This window comes from Serinus canaria, chromosome 2 (genome assembly GCF_022539315.1).
Source record: "Serinus canaria isolate serCan28SL12 chromosome 2, serCan2020, whole genome shotgun sequence".
Lineage (NCBI taxonomy): Eukaryota > Metazoa > Chordata > Aves > Passeriformes > Fringillidae > Serinus > Serinus canaria.
Window position 1 is genome coordinate 100325960 of NC_066315.1, and position 9887 is coordinate 100335846.

The 9887-nt window shown below is 40.8% G+C and overlaps 1 long non-coding RNA gene across 1 annotated transcript in view; it reads right to left on the reverse strand.

The window, feature by feature from the left end:
• LOC108961384 (uncharacterized) overlaps positions 1-9066 on the reverse strand; it is an 80990-nt gene extending 71924 nt beyond the window's left edge. Inside the window, exons 1-2 of the long non-coding RNA XR_007776748.1 lie at positions 8939-9066; positions 5415-5500 (exon numbers count right to left, since the gene is read on the reverse strand). This is a non-coding gene — a long non-coding RNA (uncharacterized LOC108961384). The remainder of the gene's footprint in view (positions 1-5414; positions 5501-8938) is intronic.
• Positions 9067-9887: the final 821 nt, after the last annotated feature.

A 9887-nucleotide genomic window follows, 5' to 3' on the forward strand; every position in this document is an offset into this window, starting at 1 on the left:
AAAGGTTGTCCTTCTGTAGGTGACTGGGGTCCTGCCCTGGCAAGCGTTGGACAGTAAATCTGAAATGTCTCTTCAGGGAGACATACAAAAGTCATGTAAGTGGAGAAAGGCAGAAAATTGCTACATCAGAAACAAGATACAAAAAAAAAGGATAGGATTAAGTAATTAATTTTCTAGGCAGGAGTCGTCAGCTAGTGCCTTGAAATGCTTAGTAAATATGTTGCAATATCTGTAAAAAGGTGGGGAAGAAGTGGGACAAGCCAGCACTGACAGGTGATTTGCTTTTTGATGGCTTGGTCCTGGCTAGAGCAGACAAACCATAGCATTACAGAATCATTTAGGCTGGAAAAGACCTTTAAGATGATGGAGCCCAGCTATGTTCACCATTAAACCTTGTCTCCAAGTGCCATATCTGCATGCCTTTTGAACACTTCCAGACATGGAGACTCCATTTCCCTGGGCAGCCTATTTCTATCCCTGACCACCATTTGCATGAAGAAATTTTTCCCAATATTCAATCTACACCTCCCCAGGAACAATTTGAAACCATTTCCTCTGGTTCTGTCTCTTGCTACCTGGGAGAAGAGACTGACCCTCACCTGGCAACACCCTCCTTTCAGGCAGTTGTAGAGAGGGATAAGGTCACCCCTGAGACGCCTCTTCTCCAGGCTAAACACCCTCAGCTCCCTCAGCCTCTCCTCACAGCACATGTGCTCCAGACCCTTAATCAGCTCTGCTGCTCTTCTCTGGACACACTCCAGCACCTCAATGTCCTTTGTGCAGTGAAGAGCCCAAAACCTAACACAGGATGTGAGGTGCAGCCTCACTAGTGCCCAGTATAGGGTAGCGATCCTGTCTCTATTCCTGTTGGCCACACTATGTCTGATACAAGCAAGGATGTCATTTCTTAACTTAGAGGTCAAGAAAAACAGAAACACCATGGTAAGGCCAAGAGTAAAACAGAAAAGAACCCACCCTTTTGAAAAGGAAAAAATTAAATATAACCTGGTCTTATATATGAAAGCATCTGGACAACCATTTCAGTCAAAAAGAGAGTGTGAGACATGATGGGGTGCTGGGAGAAAGCTTTTTGTCCACTGACATCCAAGAGTGAAGGAAATGTTGAGGACCAATCACCCCAGCAAGGATGTTGCAGGATAGAGGCAGGTTTAGCCCAGAGGCAGAGCTTCTCCTGTCAAGTTTGTAAAGCCTGGAATCCATAAAATTAGGAAAATGATGGATAGTCTGGGATTAGATTGAAGTATATAAAATATAGAATATGGCTCAGATAGAAAAGACTGGGTGGCGCTTTTCTTCATTCAGTCATGGACTCTGCAGTCAGTGAAATGAAGCAGCTAAATATCCAGTGCTTCTGTGGAGAGCACTGTTTTAGAATGAGGAGCACACTGTCCCAAAAGATGGAGATGCTGAGGGATAATCAGGATTCAAATCCCATGATATGAAAAATGCGCAGTTATCATTATCAGCAACACTTTTGGAAGAGATGGTGCACCCTACTCTTTCAAGTGCAAACCAATTGTTAGATACTGCAATTAAAACTATGCACAGGCAAGATCAGACTAGCTGCTTTCTGCAAAGTTCATGGTCTTCCCTCAGGATCCAGCTGGTGAGGTTGCAAATGCAAAGCCTGCAAAAGCGAAGTAAGCTGAAGTTATTTTCTCATTGCAGCGGGAGGTATAGGAAGATCTTGTGAAAAAAAAAATCAATTTATAAAGGAAAGTAACTCAAACTCCCACAGTTCTGCTTCAGCTATGTGTTTGTCTGATCTTTTAGTCAGCCTCCTTTTTTACTTTTCCCCAGTGCTCTGAGATGCATAATTTAATATTTCAAATTCATTGCCTCTTTCATCTACATTTATCAGGCACTTTGAGGCCAAGCCTGGTGATACCTTTTTAAAAGGACAAAACAAGTGGACAAAAACAAGTGCCTGCACTTTATTGCTATGCACTTGAAAATTCATAAGAACAAATCAAACCATTCCTTGTGCTTTAAAATTATCTAGAAATAACTTTGGCAAAAAGGCATTTCTGTGTGTCTGAGAAGAAAATCACTTCATTTAAGAAACCATCTTTAGACAATTTAGCAAGGGCTACTTTGTGTGCCCAAATTCTTTAGAAACTATTTATCCAAGCAATAGTTGAAAATAATTATCCAACCACATGCTTACAAAGCAAGGCAAGATTTGTAAGGCAGATAATATCTTTTGAGTCCGTATAGCTGGAGAAAGCAAACAAGTTTTCAGGCATACAAGCCTTTCCCCAGCTCATTTTTTCTCTCATCTTTATAAGCTGGTGTAATAAAATAAACCATTTACATTCCAAAACTATCACAGCTACAACATGGATACTGATACTCACAAAGCTGGAGACTGAAAAGGCACACTTCATATGGATGTAAGATGTCAGCTGAAAACTCTTATAGCATAGTGGCCAGCAAAAAAACCCCATAACTTTACCAGCAAATATTTCTACAAAAGTGTGTGTGTGTCAAAGTTCTACCTTAAAGAACTTCCTGGTGAGAATGAAAACCTTACAGGGTTTCTTAGTTTTATTTTATTATTTGACTGTTGATGTTAATAAGAATGTCCTGTTCAGAGAATTTCAATGCCAAGAAAAAAAAAAAAAAAGAAAAGGCAGGCACAGGGGCGACTGGATGCTGTAGATTCCTCACAGTTATAAACGAAATACCGGAAAACACATCTGGGAGCCACATTGCTGAAGGCTGAACAAAATGAAGCTAATGATCTGAGAGCCAAAGCAGCACTGAGACTGAAGGCAGAGAGAGCTCTGAATATGCAGTAGACCAGAAATGTGAAGCATCATGAAGCATCATCTCTCCATCTGCAATTGAGAGACTCCAAATTTTCCAGAACTGCTTTCAATATAAATGTATCTGATCTTGTTTACTTCTACCAGACATGCAATGAAGGGAGGCAGAAAAATGCTGGAGAAAATTGTGGCTTTGCTTCTCATATTCTCCTGGCTATTTCCCAGCTTAATGCTTGTGCTTCTTGGGTGTCTGCTCTGCTCTTCGCATCAGAGGAAATAAATACAGGTGACAGGACCTGCTCAAAAGGAACCTTCAAACCTTTGGAAAAGTCTGTTATACATGGAGGCTGAACAATTCCTACATTTGAGGGATCACAGTTCCTTCATTTAGGTATGTTTGGAGAACAAACCCTTACTGAATGCTTGGAAGTGTCACCTACAAGTTTACTTTCTCCGTGGCCTTGTGGGCTGCAGAAAGGCTGCTGCTCACTGTGATGCTTATCCACATATGTGTAACTGATGTCAGTGATGGAAGAAATCATCCCTCATTTGTTCTTGGAAAGTGCCTTACGTAGGTAATTTTCCTCTGCATGGGGAATTTATTCATGCCTTCTTTTAAAGAACCCGTAAGATTGATTGTTTCTTTCATCTATGGTCTGTTCTTCCTCAAATCTCCATGTCACTCATTTCACATGTGAACAGAGCCACGAAAGGAAGACACTGGAGTGGATCCTGTGTGGTTTTGGCTCGGCTGCACCCTTCTCACTGATGTCTCTCACAACCCTCGGTGAGGCTCACCCAGCTGTGCCTCTTGCTGTATTTCTAAGGTCACACAAAGAACTGCAGACCTACTGCCTGCTCCACCCCAGCAGACCACCAAGGCCACCAAGCTGGCTGCCCTCGGTGCCACAGGGAGGACATCAGCAGGTTGGGAAAGCAGCTCGTTCTGCTGCGGCTGCTGTCTCGGAAGGGCAGCTGCCATCCCTCACCTTGCAAGGAGATGAGTCCTTGCAGTGCCTCACATCATTGGGACAAGGTGGCTGCACTTCCCATGGCCTCAGTGTGCCACGTCCTCCTTGTGCTTTCCAAGGAACTCTGCAGGCACGAGAGCAGGGCTTGCTTTGCACGGCTGCGTGCAGACTCAATCTGGAAGCCGTCTGTCTGCCCTGGCACACGCAGCACCACTGGAGCAGCACTGTCCTTCAGCAAAGGGCTTTCACAAGAAGCTGCCAGCTACTGTACTCCCTAAAAAAAATTGGAGGCTCCCTACACAAAACAAAGCACATCCAAACTGTGGGGTGAAGTCCACTTATATCTGCAGCTATCAAATGAATTAATGGAAAAGTTATTTAGCAAGGACTGTGGAAGGGATGGTAAAAACAACAAAGCAGAGAGAGATTGACTGGTTGATTTCCGCCAGATACAGAGACAATTTTGTCAGTGGTTATTCCATCTGCAGAATGTTTTCTTGAGCTATTTTCCTATTTGAAGTTCCTCATGGAAGCAGCAGCTCCACAGAGCATGGCCTCTCATTTTCTTATTGAGATTTCCAGAACAATAAGGCCCCACAAACTGTATTGCTAAAAAAAAAAAAAAAGCTTGAATTTAAAAAAGATGGGTTTATATATTTTTTAAAATTCTTTTTAAAAAGCCAAATTGCTACTCCCAGGATACTTCAGTCAGCACTGCAGAAATGTAGACAAATTATAAGCCATGAGAAACCAAAGAAAATGTTAAGTAGCTGAAAAGGGGACTTGGCTGGATAAAAAAAAATGGGAAGGAGTAGCTGTTGTGTGTACAGTTTAGCTGAGCAATGATGGAGGCCATATGTTAACTGGCTACAGGCATCTGTTAGAAATAAACAGCTAGCAGAGGAGCAACAAGTTAGGAGAGTAAAAGACAACAGTTAGACATAATGACAACCCTAAGAAAGGCAAAATTTAGACTAAGCCTCAATTTTTCTTTTTCCATAACAGGTCCTGGGAAGTGGAATATTCCCAGGGTTCTGCATAGAAATACTTTCGTATAGTACACACAGTTTTATTCCCTCTCAGTTTAAACTCACTCATTTTGGAGGACACAATCTTGCATTGTTAATCTCAGTAACCAGAGAGAGAGTTTCTATCCATAAGCATCATATTCCAGATAAAGGGACTGTTGGCTGCAGGGAATGTTATTAATAGAAAAAATCACTTCAAAATATTGTCTGTTGCTTATGTAAGACAAAACCAAAAGCAAGCAAGTGGGAAAAAAAAACTCCAGGCATTGACTTGTTTATCAAACTGGCAAAGCTGAAGTAATTTTGTACGTTTTCTGTCCCCTTTTTTATTGCACAGTCCTTCTAGTTTTGGGTGGGGCTTTTAAAACAAAAATTAAACTACAGCCCATTGTACCCCAAATGTCATGATATCTTAGCAACAGCATTGATCTGTCTAACTATTTTCCAGCATCTCAAGACCCTCCAGCTGGTATCTCTTCTAGAACTGGTTAAGTAAAAACCAGGTGTGTATTCTCCTGGGTCATCTCAGTGGATGTATATTTAGGAATGATAATTTCTGGATGATATTCAAACATTCCTCTGGATCCATGTCATCTTGGCAAACAGTTTTAGATGCACATACTGACCTGTATCTCTTCATCTGCTCTGTGTTTAGCTCAGCCCTTTTACCACAGCCAGTATATGGATTCCATCACACAGAGGTGCCAAGTCTCTGCAGAATTAGAAAAGAGGAAAAGTGTGTGACTCATCCTGAAGAAGACCAGATGTAATGTTCTCATTACCTGTTGCAGTGAATGCTCTAGCATTTCAAAACTATCCTGATTTTTAGGGGTTGTACTGACAGCTTCATAGCTTTTCATTATCATTTGGAAGAATTGCTCCCAAAAAGCTTTGCTTTCCTGTGGTGGATACACAGGGAAGCAGCCTCAGCAGGTTTCAGCTTGAGCCCACATCTGTAAGAAAGGAAACTGACAATACATTCAAAGCCTTCCACCAGTATTTACAGAATTATCATCTGAACTTTCACTGGCTGAAATCACGGACTCAAGGTACACGAGCTGCTAACCATTACATGTTATTAAGCCTGGAATCTTGTTTCTCTTGGTACCATTACATATCTGCAATAAACCAAAGATACCAATTTTCTATGAGTTTGTGGGCACACTTGAAAGTGATTTTGTCTGGCACATAGCAAATCTCCACTTTGTTTATATTTGTGTTTAACTTGTGTGGCTGGGTCCGGGGCCACCCGCTTGTCCCTGGGCTGAGATCACAGAAATATTGCAGCTCACATCAAAGCCAACCAGAAGCATGAGACAGTCTGCACAATGACCTCATGTAAGGGGGGGTCTGAGTTCAACAAACTTCATCTGATTCCTCTACATAGAGTGCCAGGCCGTCTGAACAGGGATCTCAGCTTTCTACCTTGCTGCTGCTTACCACAGCATGACACACCGTGGAAAAAAAAAAAAAAGAAAATTATCTTTTTCATCTATAATGTCTATGCAAAAACCATACAGGACTAGAATCAAAGACTCAGAGAATCGTTTGGGTTGGAAAAGACCTTCAAGATCCTTGAGTCTGAAGTCATATGGTTTATACCTTATAGTTGCACAAAGTGGCACCAAAAATTTTCTAAGGTTATGTATCACATGTGTCACCTGGAGATAAAGTGTATTTGGAAAATTAATTAGCAAGAAGAAAAAAAATCCAGAGACATTTTCCTTGGCCAGTTTATTTTGTGGCATTCATAATGTGTGATTAGTATGGAACTAATAGTAGCCAGCCTGTTGCTGGCTCTGCCAATTTCATTTTGGGGTTAAAAGATACTGTATAGTGTCTGAGAGGGGCACAAGCCCCCTCCAACTTACACTAGCAGAAGTGGTTGGGGAAGGGGAGTTGGTGGGAGGGTACAGAGTGCAGTAATTGCCAGGTAAACCAGGTTTCTGGTAAGGAAAAATTGCTGATATGTGAAGGCTGTCCCCAGGGACACATTTGGAAAACAGAAAAGTATTCTGTTGTGGCTGAGGACAAAAGGAGTTCCTGTTCTCCTGAAACCTCTGGTATGTTCTGGCAGAGGAATTTCAAGTCCATCTCAACACTATTTCAGCATTTCTCCCACTCTAATTGAAAGAGAGACAAAAATGAGAGAAGACTGCAATGCAGAAGCTCAATCAAATTAAGTGTAATTTTAAAAGAAAGTAGTGTTGGAATCTTTTCAAAGTTTGGAATACATTACCATAAATATGTAGTTGTGTAAAAATTAGCGTTCCAGGATGTTCTGAAATAATGGCTAAGGCAATCATCCATGTATTACCTAAAGGCAGTATAGTGGCATTGTTAAATATGATGCCTCAAACTCTCCTTTATTAGTACCTTCATTTTCTCATTTTTAAAACACATTTTCCAAGTGTTCCTTGTCCAAGAAAACATTTCCCATGACAGATAATTGATTTCAGATTTAAAAACAAACAGAAACCCCAATGGCAACCAACATATCCACTGGAAAATCAGCCATTGTTAAGCCCCAGTGATCTCTATTATACTTGCAGATATTGGCAGTTCTGCCCTCATGTCCTGGAAGAATGATGTGAAACTCTGACACGGGCGATTTTAAATAACTTGCACCAGAATTTCCTGGCAATTGCTGTACTCATGACAAACTGCTTCAGTTCAGTCAACCATCCACTCAGGGAAAGAAAGTGCTAGGCGTAAAGGAACTCCACAAGTGTCTCCTAGTTGTCACCTGGGCACTCTGAAACAGATTTTACAGATATAAATTATGATTTTTAGAAATTAGGGGGGAAAACAAATCAACCAAACCAGCAAACCCACTCTTTTGCTGAAGTACATATGAACAAAGCCTACTGTTACAGGACATTTGTTCAGGCTGCAAACTCAGGCCCTCAGAAGCAAAGACATGGGACAATCAAGGCTGCAGTGCTCGGAGAGCAGAAAGGACTTGTGCTGCAGGGCAGTCCAAAGACTGTCAGCTTTGCCCCTCGGACCTGATTGCATTTGCTTGGAAGTGGGAAGACACCGACAAGGAGTCCAGTGCTGCAGGCAAGTTATTTAAAGCAAATCTTGAAAACTCCAGTTTCAAGGGTACCTAAGCACTTACAGATGCTGACATATGCCCTCTGACATTATGAGTTATTAGACACTTCATCCAGCTGGGTGTTTTGGAAAATCCAAGCAGATGTCTAAGTACCGTCAAAAATCATATCTGAATGGAGACCATATTGCTTTTGTATTAATAATGTGGTGACCAGCTCATTAAGGAGAACAGCTTTTAACTGCTTTCACTCAACTGGACAAAAACTGTAATCAAATAAATAAAAGGGCTAATTGGAGGGGGGGGGAATCATTAAAATTTCCTTATTTATTTGGTATATTGGAGGTCACTTTATTGAACAAATAAAATGTCTCTTAGGCGCACTGTAAATTTCCAGTCAAGCTTCCTTTTGCATCCAAAGGCAATGAACTAGACCACACATCTCTTTACAGAGAGTAATATAAAAGATACAAAGCAATAAAAAAATTTAATCTATTCTTTTGTTTCTATTTCATATTCAGGCTCAGCAACAAAACCACTCAGGGACAATGTAGTGTGCAAACCCCAAAATATTATATAAAATGTTCCCAAGAACTTAAATAAAGTAATTTCCTAGCTTTTCATTTGTTTGTTTCCTAGTAGCCATTTGTAAATCCTACTAGCATTCCTCTGTGGTAGTAGAACCAGTGAAAAGAGAATATTGTCTGAAAAAACATTTTTATCCTAAAGTCTTTCAGAAACATTGGCAGCAGATGTCTGGATTACTTTAATGTGAAAATCCACCAAGAACTTTAAACTTTCCTAGACCAGTTATAACTACCTGTGTTTCTAAAAGTCTTCCTATTGGTAAAATTAGGCCACAAATACATTTTCCTTTGCACCTAGATAAGAAAAAGACCCAATCTCACTTGGAGACTGGAAGAGAAGAAAAAAAATTATGTTGTTCTTCCTCTAATAGCCTCTCATTAGAGATATCCATACCTAGACTAGAGACACCCATTACTATCCAGATTAGGACTAACAGCATCTTTGGAACGGGGGATGTGATATTTTCCCCAGATAGCACTTTCATATGCCAAGAGCATCCACACTTACCTTAATGTCAGAGCCAAACCCACTGGTAGCCACTCTAGTCTTCAGCAGACTTCGGAGGAGTTGCTAAATGAACAACTGATCTGGTCGAGTCAAATTCTTGCACACATCCCTTTATATTCTTTACCTCCCTAGAAACACAAATGAGCACCTTTAGATGATTAAGTGGAGGACTTGAGCTCTGGAAAACTCTTGGTCCTGCTTTTAAAGTAAATGTTTTAAAGCAAAATGTTCCTGTGACAGATGCTGCATGCAGGAATTCTGCATTCCCCGCTCCACCAACATGTGCATACCCCTCATTTCTGAGACTGCCACCAGCTTCACTAGGGAGCTCCAAATGGAGATTTTTTCATAAAGACTGGTCCTTCAGCAGTCCCTACTTGGAAGCACAACAAATTATGAATCCAACAGAGTGATAATTTTACTTAAATCTGATTTTATCTCATCAGACAAGTAGATTGATAATGTACACTCTTCTGCGACAGGGATTTCAGCTGACAGCCCCATCACAGAAGATTTCCTGTCATTGTAACACTTCTTGTTACTATGTAAAGAAGCCAGGACTGCTAATGAAAACTACTTTTTTTAGTACCATTTTCAATTACAAGAAGATTTGTGAAGGGTTTTTGGAGATGTTGGGCTGATTCCTTGCCTCCATAATACCTCCTGCATTTGTCTTTTTATTTTGTCTTTCATCTCTTTTCTGATGCCCCACATTCCATCATGCCACACTGCACTCATTAAGTAAACCCCTAAATCTAGCTTTTGTCTACCACTAATCCTTTTATTTCCTAAATCTTGTTTAATCCAAAGGGCTTCCTTTCATCTCTTTAACTGTCAGTTGGATCACTACTGTTTCCTATCAACAGCTCCTGAAAATCTTGTATGGAGCTAAAAAGCTTTCAAGTGTTTCTATGATTCTCATTGGATTCTGCTCTCCCCAACACCTGCT